Raw genomic sequence first — 12,505 nt, forward strand, 5'->3', positions numbered from 1 at the left:
TTTCTTGTCATTCTTAATAAATTTTAGGTTTCTTTCATTACTTAGTGCATAAGTCCTAATAGCATCTGTGAATTCCTTTTCTTAGCGAAATAGGTTCCTACCTCCCATTTATAAGCCTCCAAACTTCTAGACATATTAAAAGTGGGAAACCTTTCTTACTGGACCCATCATCGTCCTCACTTTCTGATCCACTGATCAGCTCTTTTGACAGCCACTCATTGTCAAACAACCCTCTGACATCATGCATATTCTTCTCATTGTCTGTTGATCGAGAATACTCAAGTAGTGGAGTGGAATGTTCTTCTCTAACATTTCCTTTTGAAGTCCCAATGTCACAATGGACGCTGACATCAATTAGACTTTCTTCACTGACATCAACTTCTTCATCATGTACATCTTCCTCCCCACTCTCTGCCTCATGTACGTCCCCACCCTCACTGTCCTCTACATCATCATCCTCTGTTAAATCCTCTACCTCAACATCATGTACCTTAGGTTCCTCAACCTCATGGACCTCACCATCCTCATTGACCTCATGTTTTAAAATAATAAAATTCACTCATAACAAAACTTTTATACGAAAACCTTCTAATATTAAAATAATTGAATCTTGTTATTTTTAAATCACTGTCACTTTTAAAATGTCAATTTCTAACTTTTATATTAGATATTTTAAATTTGTTATGTAATTTAAATTAGAAAGAAATATTTAAATTTCTACAAATAAATAAAAATTAAATATATTAATACTCACTACTTTAAATAAAATTATCTTTCCCAAATAAAAAACATGTAATTTAAAAAAATGAAAGTATTAAAAATTTAAACTTTTTTTAAAATCTGAAATTATAATTATACAATAATAATCTTTTTCTTAAAAATCACAAACTTTATTGTCTTTTTACAATTACTAATTAATTAATTAATAATTATTCATCATTTCTAAAGTAATCAATTGATTTGTTAAAAGTTAAACAAGCTAGTTTTCGACACACGTATCTTAACAGGCCAAGAGCATTAATGCTGAATTATCACATTAAGTATCATACATAACGTTCGAAAGGCCTTATTTATATACCTCACAAAGTCAACACTGTAAATCTGGTCTAAATTGATTCGACAATTTCTCACAAAAGTTAGCAATGGCTTCTTCAAGTTTCTTAGTCTTCTGTTTCATAGGTGTTATCTGTGCTTTTGCTGTCCCTTGTTTTGGTCGTGCCACTCCCACAGGTATAGATTCATACTATATCAACCTATTCTCTTTCTCTTAATATATATATTTTGCTTGTAATCCGAAAAAAAAATAATAAAAAAAAAACAGAGGGTGGTTAAACATCATTAAATTTTGTGAATTTTAATAATTTTTATTGATCCAAAAACCTATATGCAGACACAGAGAAGAACATCGCATTAGTCTCAAGAATTCAGCAAACTCATCAATGGTTCGACAAGGAACCCAGAGTCAAGCTCCCGAGTCAAGCACATGTCAAATTTTCTGGTAATTTATTACGTATTATTTTTAATCACTTTTATTTTCTTTTTACAAAAAAGTAAAATACATGCCTTAGATTTAAAAATAATTAAAATGTTTAAAGATAAAAACCTAAAAGGTTTATATGTAGTTCTTTCATTGAAATATTTGCATGCTATCAAGAGACTAAATATTTAAATGATATAATATACTAGTGAGAAAAGAAACCTTTTTAGATATTACTTTATTCATTTTTTAACGAAAAATACATTTTCAAATAAGTAAATACTAAAATTGAATAAAATTAAAAAGAGAGAGTAAATAATTATTCTTTACCTTATTCTTTAAGAGTTTTTATTTATATTTATGTGTGAGTTTAAATGTCTAAGTTGGTATTGATTTTATTATTTTAATGTTTTTGTCATTATGTGTTAAATAAAAGTAGAGAGTAAATATTTTATTATTATTTATTATTTTATGTAACAAATTTCTTTTCAAAAATCGGTTTTGTTTTCTTCATTCTAATAACGTATTCATAAATATTTAACGGTTTTATAATTGATCTCTAAAAAAATTTAATTTGTATTTCATCTCGATTATTATGTTATTCTTTAAATAATTTATGAATTATTTTAGATTTACTTTTATATTTTATTTTTTTAATCATAACCCAACATTTTTATTATTAAAGTATTAATTCTTAAAATAAAAAATATCTCCATAGGGTTGGTTTATTTTGCCCCTAACTGCTAAGGATTGGGCTGGATAAAAGCTTAGACCAATCTGTTTCTACCATATACTCTTTTTCTTTCTTGTAGAAAAGGAAAGACAATATATTTTCAATAAAAAATGTTTTTAAAATATAACTTAATTGTGTTGTTTGTTTTTGCAGAAAATTCAAGAATGATGGAAGAAGATATACATGTAGACTATGAAGGTGCTCATACTCATCCATGCCCACCAGATCACTGCTAAAAAGTCACCAACAATTGAATAGTGCTTAGGACAATACTTTGTCTTTTTATTCTCATGCACAAAATAAATAAGAGAATAAAATCCTAGTTTCTTTTATCATTTTATCTCTATTTTTTTAATTACCTAAATTATACTTTTATTCTTCTATTAAATTGAGAGGTATTTTTAAAACTTAAGGTCTTTTGGATCAACTGTGGAACTATTTTTAGTTTATTTAAGGTATTTCTAATTAAAAATATGGTAAATTATGTGACTTTGAAGTGTGTTTCTAACTAAAACGTTAACGTTTATAATGATATTTAATGAGTTTAATATATATATATATATATATATATATATATATATATATATAAAATTAATAAATAAGTAAACTAGAATTCTCATGTTGTGGATTCAAATAGCAAAAATCAATCGTTTTAGGTAAAATATTTAGTTGGATTGGTATAAAAAATAATAATGAATGAAATGAGATCTCTTTAAATGCAAAATCCATGGGGGGACACTTTTGGGACCAGCTAACATATTTCTAAACCTCCTGCACAAAATTAGTAAGTGGTAGGGTGCCTTTCCATAATTTCACGGTGAGAAAATTTTGGGACCTTTTAGATACCTTTCGAGGATTTCATACTGAAAATAAGGAATAGCATGTCCACCATTACAACTTGCAAAAGGGTGGCCTATATATTGAAAGGCAACATGAAAGTGATTTTAGAACAAGAGACATTTAGTTTCTGTTCGTATGATGTTCGTATGAAGGTAATTTATTGTTTGCTAGAATTATCAAAGATGGATTTATGAAAATTTTATGTTCGTTTGTATTGATATGTGAGTGATTGAAAGCGCAAATTTGTGGGAGAAAGCACTTTTTTTCATCTTCGTTCATGAGCGTGAATTTATACAGAATTGTAATGATTCATGGTCATTTCTCTGTTTTATTCTTATACATTACTTTTTTCTGAATGTAATAATAATAGTGCTTTCTTTATGGAAAACATTTTTCACAAAACATAAATTAATAATAATAATAATAATAATAAATAATAATAATAAATAATAATAATTAATTATTATTATTATTATTATTATTATTATTATTATTTATTTCAATTTAATAAATTATCATTTTTTACATTTTAATAATTAATGTTATTTTTTACTTTTTATAAAAAATTTTACAATTAAATATAACATTAACAATTATCATTTTATATTACATTAATAATTAGGAACATTTTGGTAATCTTCAATTTCTACCCATTAAACAATATTTTAAATCTGTCACATCAATCAAATCCTACGCTAATCCTCACAAACTTTACTTCCAAATCTACTCTCAATTACTTACAAATCCACTAAAAAAACAAAAAAAAAATTACTCTCAAATCCATTCAAATCATTTCCCTCAAATCATCTCCCCCCAAATCCCCTCAAAAGAACACAACCTTAGTGCACAAGAGACCAAGGACACAAAAGAACTTCTGGGAGCTTGTAATTGTCTTGGAAGTTGAGGGAGAGCTACGGGATGACACCCTTTGATCAAGAAAATACTCAAAAATAAGTTGGGTGAGTTTACTTTTATTTTTTTTTATGATAATTGTCCATTTGTGAAGGTTTTAGTTTTCTTGACTATGTTTTCTTTGATTTTTATTTTTCGAGTTATCTTGGTAAAATCTCACTTTTTACTTTGTTTATTCTTAAATTAACTTAAGTTTTGATATATAGTTCTTAAGATATATTGATTCAATTTGACTCTTTGCATTGTTAATTGGACGACTGAATTTAGAGAAATTAATTTTGGATTTTGGAGGGAGCTAATAACTACTTTATTTTTATTTCTAAGTTGTCTCGGTAAATCCTCAATTCTTACATAATTAATCGTTAGATCAAGTTCAAACATTGATATATATGGTTCTTAAAACATATTAATTCACATTGACTGTTGGGATTAATAATTGAATATCTGAGCTTAGAGAAATTAGTTTTACATTTTGAGAGACCTAATCACCACCTTAGTTGTGTCTCTAAGCCATCTAGGTAAAAGTAAGATTTCCACTTCATTAACCCTTAGATCAAATTGAAAGTTTTAGTATGGATTTTAGATATATTGTTATCTATTTTGACTGGTTAAATCTTAGAGGCTTGTAGTTAGAAAACTTTTCTACGTAATATTTCAGTAGTTTAGATGGTTGATAACTTTGACCTTTGTTGTTTGTTTCCTGTATAACTTTTACCATACAGATCCAATTGATTTGATTTTTTTTCATTGCATTAATAATTCAATTATATTTAATTTGAATGCATATGTTGTTATTAGAGCTGTCAAAATGGGTCACAACCCGCAGGCCAACGCACCCGTCACGGGTTCGGGACGGGTTGGGTTGAAAAATACAACCCACCTATATGCGGGTCAGATTTCAACCCAACTCATTTAGACCCGGCTCATGCGGGTTGAACCCGTGGTGAGTCAGGTTGGCCCTCCAACCCACCTACCTAATTTTATTTTTTTTAATTTATTATTTTATTTATGAAACCCTTGAAAATAAAATACTCTCTTCACTCACTATGTATATCAAAAAAGTAACCTCTGCTCTCACAAATCACTCTCACGGTACTTGCTCTCATCTCATGATGCTCTCACTCTCACTTCACTGAAATTCTTCAAGGAGCAGGTAAAACATCCTTCCTTTTTTGTTCTCTTTTCTCCACATTTTTGTTTTCTCACTTCTCTTTCTTTTTTTTTTCAAAAACCCTATAATAACAAAAATAGGGATTTGTGAATTTGTTTTTTGTTCTGGGGGATTTGAAGACATGGAATGATTTTTTTTCATGTTCTGACATGCTTGTATAAGATTTTGTTCATTTTATTTAAACAATTTGAGTATATATTATTTGAACAAACTCTTTTTATATCTTTGAATTTGAGAAATTATGTTACAGATTAAACTATTAATTTTTTGTTCATGTTGTTGAATAAGGAACAAAAAATGATGAATATAAGAAACTTATTTGTATGTTTTTTGTGTTTGTTTTTGGATGACATTTGGATTATATTGTAGTTTTTATTATTATTTTGAATTGTCTTTAATATAATTTTTTGGGAGTGAAATTTGTTTAAATTTAAATTACAGAAAGTTTGTATTTTTTTTATTTTAAAAAAATGTAATTAAATGAGCTAGTGAGCCAACCCGTTTACCCACCAACCCGTGGTGGGTCGGGCCGGGTTCAAGTTTTTCCGGCTCGCTAATAAATGAGTCGGGTTGGGTTGGCTCACTAAGTGACCAACCCGTGGTGGGTCGGACCGGATCGAGCCGGGTTACCCGTTTTGAAAGCTTTAGTTGTTATGTTGATTATGCAATATATCTTAGAAAGTAGTAAGAAAAGGAACATGATATGAGATTGACGAAGGATCTCGCGGAGATATTTTGTGTTTATAATTGATTAAGAAAAATAAAAATAAAAGAAAAGTCACACACACTACCCCCCCCCCCCCTATATTGCCCTCTTTCCCTTTTTTCCTTTTTCTTTGTTTGCAAAAGCCCTATACAAGCTAAGGTTTCCCTTTTCTCTCATGTAAGATAGAAATACATAGATTCAATAAAAATTTTATGTTTTCCTTAACTGTCTCAAGCTTCCCTTCGCTTCTATGCTTTCTTCCGTCACTGTTGTCATAAATCTCTCTTTCGTTCCAACTCCTCTTCTCTCATACCATCTCTGATATGGTATCAGAGTAGGTTTGCTGCTTGCTTTACCTTTGATGTGCCAAAACTATCTAAATGAAAATGCCTAACCCGTTTTCTTTCATTCTTGGTATGATGGAGCACATGGACCAATCTTCCAATCATTCCAACCCTTTTCACCTACATTTTGGGGAAAATCCAGGTCTCACTCTTATCTCTCAAGTTCTGAATGAAACCAATTATTCTTCCTAGAGTAGAAACACGAGAAGAGCTTTTCTCTCCAAGAACAAGATCAAATTCATATATGATCAAATTAAGAAACCTTAAAAAAATTATCTCCTATTTCATTCTTGGGAAAGATGCAACATTATGGTTCTATCTTGTAATATCGAGACCCTTTCTTCACAGATTGTAGAAAGTGTCATGTATGTAAAAGATGCCAAAGATTGTGGGATGAATTGAAAGAAAGGTTCTCAAAAGGTGATTACTTCAAGATTTCTGATTACTTCGAAGACATTCACTCAATTAAACAAGGAGAAAGGAGCGTAAGTCAATTCTTTACTAATTTGAAGATTCTTTGGGAAGAATCTTAGGCTCATACCATGTTGTACTTGTGATGTTTCTTATAGTTGTGATTTGTCTAAAATCTTTGTCAAATACAACAAAGTAGAACATGTTGTTTGTTTTCTGAAGGGCCTAAACGATACCTATAACATAAATCCTATTAATAGAGCATCTTCCCAACATCAATTATGTCTTCTCCCTCATCATGCAACAACACAAGAAAAACAAGATATTGAGATCACCAATTAGAATACTGAAACCAAGATTCTAGCCAACACTACTGATAAACGAAATCATTGGAAATCAGAACAGACCTGAAGGTCTTAGGGAAGTGGTTCTGGATCACATGATCAAGGAAGAAGGAGAAAAAGAAATCCCAATTAAGGGAAATAATGCTCTTACTTCCAAAAGATGAACCACATTATGGATGAATGCTACTTTAAAAATGGTTACCCACTGTGGTACCAGAAGAATGACAACAACAATCAGGACAAATGAGAGCATAGTAACTAGAACTCCGCCGATGTTTGCAAGAGTGATTATGCACTTACAGAAACACAACCCACCTAACAGGCAAACACTAACACTACATTCAGTTCCTCTACTCCAAAATAGATGTAGAAGTTGCTAAAGATGATATAAAATATTGATGATTCTTCATATAGAATTAGTCAAATATAAAAGAACATAACAGAAGACAAACAAGGTATATTTTCATATATTATAGAGACCAGGTCACTGATCATGTGACCCATAGTCTTTTTTCATAAAATCAAACTCATATCTGTTAAACTGCCAAATAACATCATCATAGTGTCAAACAAGCAAGAACCATTCAGTTTTCGAAAGATTTTATTATCTTTAGTGTCTTATATTTTCCCCTTTTATCTTTTAATCTAATATATGTCCAAAGTTTAATTAGGGAAATAAACTGCATCCTAACATTTTCCTCTAAGATGTGTCAAATACTTGACAATTCTACCTTGAAAATGATTGAATGTGTTAATGTCTACAAGGGCCTTTGTTACTTGCAATATTTTCCTATTTTTGACCAAGATTTCATTCCTAAATTTATTTTCTCTTATAAACGTGTTTATGTTAATATGTAGCATTGTAGATAAGCCACCCTAGACACAAAATTATAGAACATATATGAAAAAATTTCCCTTATGTACAAATACCTTCTCATATTGCTTATGGTGTATGCCATTATGCTAAACAATATTACCTTTCCCTAAAAGTAGTTCTCTGTCTTCTAATTATTTTGAAATGATACACTATGATATATGGAGTCCTGTTTCTATTCCTTTTGTTCATGGTCATAGATATTTCCTTACTATAGTTTATGATTACAACAGACATACTTAGGCTTTTCTAATGCATAATAAAGGTCAGACTAGAGATTTATTGCATAAATTTGTTATATGAATTAAAAACCAGTTTTAAGATCATTAGAATTGACAATAGACCTGAGTTTAATTATATTGCTTTGTACAATTTTTATGGTATTGACCATTAAAGAAGCTATGTTGACACTCCTCAACAAAAACTTTGTTATGGAGTGCAAACATTATCATATATTAAACATAACTAGTAGCCTGCTTTTTCAATCCAATGTTTCTAATTCTTACTGGTCCTATGTTTGCTCTCATGCCATATTTGATAAATAAGTTTCCTTCCCTTATCCTTAATGGCAAAACTCCCTATGATTTGATGTATGACACTCCTCCCACAGGGAATATTGATTGCCCCTACACATCAACACGGGGCTTTTCAATGTGTTTTGTCCTCACTCGCACACTTTCTGGGAAAACTTTCCAGAAGGTCACTCATCCCTAAATTACTCTAGGCTAAGCACGCTTAACCATAGAGTTCTTATGGGTTAGGCTACCGAAAAGCAAATGCATATTGTTGATATGAGTAGCCAAATCAATTCCTTTAAGCTATCCTTCAACCGCATAGTCTCATACCTATATAGTCTCTAGATCCCTCTCATTCCAGTGTATGTTCGATTCTTCCATATGCCCCTTCCACTAGAAGCCTGCCAGGAGTCGCTCTTTGTTTGTGTCTCTCGCACTTTGTGCCTCTTGCACCGACGATTACTCTCTGCCCTCGTCAATGCCCGAGTGTCACAATAATTCTATTGATGAACAAAGCCCGATTGAAATTGACAACAATAGCCAAAGGCCTATTGAGAGTGCTAATACTGACAACACTAATACTACTGAAAGTGAAGGAGTTCACAATCGTAGAAGGTCCACTAGATTTAGAAGGACTCGTGGATACTTGGATGACTAAATACATCATGTTAATCAATCCTCATCTAAATCCTTATGCATAAGAAATGGTTTCAAAACTCTATATCTTATCTCTAACGTTTTATCTTATAACTCTTTTTCTAAGAAATATTTAAAATACACCCTGGCTATAATTGCTAGTAGTGAACCTCGTTCCTATGGTGAAGCCAAAACCAACTGTGGGTGGATGGATGCTATGTAGAAAAAGATCAAAGCTTTGTAGGACAATAGTACTTGGTATCTAACCTAACTACCTCATTGAAAAACTCTCATCGGTTGTAGATGGGTATACAAAATCAAACACAAAGCAGATGACACCATAGAAAAGTACATGACCCGCTTAGTGGCTAAAGGTTATACCCAACAAGAAGGAATAAACTTTTTGGATACTTTTTCTCCTATTGCCAAGCTCACCACTGTCCGGTTACTACTTTCCTTTGTTGCCTCAAAGAATTGGTTCGTACACCAACATGATTGGACAATGTCTTTCTACATGGGACCTAAATGAAGAAGTTTACATGGAGCCACCGCCTAGTCTGAATGTTCATGAAAATGGACAAGTTTACAAACTAACTAAGTCTTTATATGGTCTAAAACAGAACAGTAGGCAATGGTTTGACAAACTATCCACTTTACTTATATTTGTTTATTACACTCAGTTTAAATCTGACCATTCTCTCTTCATAAAGAAAACACCTGAATATTTCACAGCTATTATTGTGTATGTAGATGATATTATTTTGGCAGAAAATTTCATCACAGAGATTGATCACGTAAAGGCTCTTTTACACCATAAATTTCGGATTAGAAACCTAGGAAAGCTTAAATACTTCCTAGGCTTTGAAATGGTCGGGTCTAAGAAGGGCATTCATCTTTGTCAAAGGAAATATGCTTTGGAAATTCTTGAAGAAATAACAATACTAGGAAGCAAGTCATGCTCTACTTCCTTTCTAAGTGACATAATTCATGTATAAAATCGAGAATCACTTAGATAATCCCAATTCCTATCACAGATTTATAAAGAAGTTGCTTTACCTTACCAACACTATATCGGACTTATGTTCTTTTGTCAATTTGTTAAGTCAATCTATATAATCACCTACTAACTATCTCCTTTAATATCTTTACATCCAGGCATAAAGCTCACAATCAAAGCTTCCATAAAAGGACGAAGCATATTGACTTGGACTATCATGTTGTACGCAAAAAGATCCAAGCCAATCTCTTGCATCTTATTCCCATTCGTTTGAATGAATAACTTGCCGACATATTCACCAAGTTTCCTCACCATGTTCGTTTTCGATCTATTATTCCCTAGCTTAGATTAGTTCAAATACATCATCCAACTTGAGAGAAGACTATCAAAACCTTTAAATCAATTAAGATTACTACTAAAGTAGTAATTAGTTAGTTAGGATTAGTTGTTAGTTAGAGTTTTTCCCTCTTTCCCTTTTTCCCCTTTCTCTATTTGCAGAAATCCTATATAAGATAGAGTTTCTCCTTTCTCTCATGTAAGACAGAAAACACAAATTCAATAAGAGTTTTATGTTTCCCTTATCTGTCTCAAGCTTTCCCTTTGCTTCCATGCTTTCTTTCGTCACCAGTGCCATGGATCCCTCTCCTGTTACAACTCTTCTTCTTTCACCATTTCTGATAGTTTATGTTATAAGTGAATTATAAAAGTTGAGTGCATGAGGTTGTGTAGTGCGACATTTTGATTCTGAATGTGAATTCTTGATTTAATCTAATGATAACTTTTATTAACTTATTCTTATAGGTATTGTTATACTGTCACATCTGATAATTATATTATGTACATGTATAGACATAACAAGTACATGATGAATGTTTGGACAATAATAAAAAATCTCCTTTGAATTATCTTTTATATATATATATATATATATATATATATATATATATAATATTATATTTATTTATTTATTTATTGTAAGTTTAAATTGTATTTTTGTTTTAATATAATATTTATACCAACTCTTTAATGAATTATAGGATAGTTGATAGGGTAATTGTATAGGTGTTACAAAAGTTGTACTGTCAGATTAGATTACAGCTTGTCCATGTGTATAAATTTTTATTTAAGTAAATTTGAAAAACAAATTATAAAAATTTGATAAAAACCTTGAAACACCATGTAAGAACCTTGAAACACAAAATAAGAACCTTGAAACACCACGTTCTTACTGTCAAAAGTTGTACTGTGAAATTACAGCTTGTCCATCTGCAAAAAAATTTATTTAAGTAAATTTGGAAAAAAAATTATACCAATTTGATAAAAACCTTGGAACACAAAAAGTTCTTACTTTTTGTTATAACACAAGATTTAAACATAAAAAAAAAAAAAGACATTTAAATATTTCTGATATTCCACCTCTCTTACTCTAATTGAAAAGTTATACATTGAAACAAATTTATAAAATAAAAAACAATTTGTAGTTAATTAACTGTCTTACAGTATATAATAAGACATGTATATTATAATTAACTTGTTAATGAAAATGATGTGAAAGTTTTCAATGGGTTTGGAATAACATTAAAAGCGGCTGCGTTGTTGCTTACTCCACACATGCTTAAGCAAGCTCATTCCACCCAAATATTAACAATACACACATCAATGACTTTTTCATAAACTATAATAACCCAGTCAAACAAACCAACAGATTATGCAAAGGCAGTGATAGAAGTGACGAAGGTGTTAGCTACTCTTTTCTGACGTTAACCTTTGGAAATCAATCACTACGATTTGAGAGGATTTAAAGATAACTTTTTATTGTTGTTTATTTGAATGAATTTAGAAGTAAACAAAAATGAATTTAAAAGTAAACTTTTTTAATCTGTCACATAAATTAAATTCTACACTCAGAAACTTTACTTTTAAATCTACTCTTATTTACCTCCAAATTCATTCAAATAAACAACAAAAAAAAATCATCTTCAAACCTACTCGGTTACTCTTCCTAAAATCCTAAGTTAAGAATGTTTCATAGCCGAAAACATAATTCAAATTTTTTACGTTGGAAAATGTCCGCATCAGTGGCCGGCAGAATAAAATTGGAATTGACCTTGGCAAACAATTATGCACTGCTCAAGTCAATACAAAAAAGTGTTCTATCATTAATAATACACATTCAACATAATTCTATAATTATATATTCTTATCCTCTCTTTTTTTTATCTACAGAGAAATTGTCACTTGTTTCAGTCAACGTTTAATTGTTCACAGATTTTGATGCCGGTTAATCTGCAATCATGCAAACCATTTTTAAAATTGCTTAACAATTCAGAGAGTTGTTCTTATTTTATTAACCATCTCTCCAATTTTTGACGAGTTCTTGCCTTAATTTATCATCTATATATACTCTTTTGGGCTGTTTTCTTACAGTGATTTTTTTTTTTCTTTTTAAATTTGTTAAAATAGGGAAAAAAATTGCTTAAATATCTGATTTTCGTGAAAATAGAAAATTACTTTTGAATATTCTTTTTTTAGCTGGGAATATATA

Source organism: Vigna radiata, chromosome 10 (assembly GCF_000741045.1).
Source record: "Vigna radiata var. radiata cultivar VC1973A chromosome 10, Vradiata_ver6, whole genome shotgun sequence".
Classification (NCBI taxonomy): domain Eukaryota; kingdom Viridiplantae; phylum Streptophyta; class Magnoliopsida; order Fabales; family Fabaceae; genus Vigna; species Vigna radiata.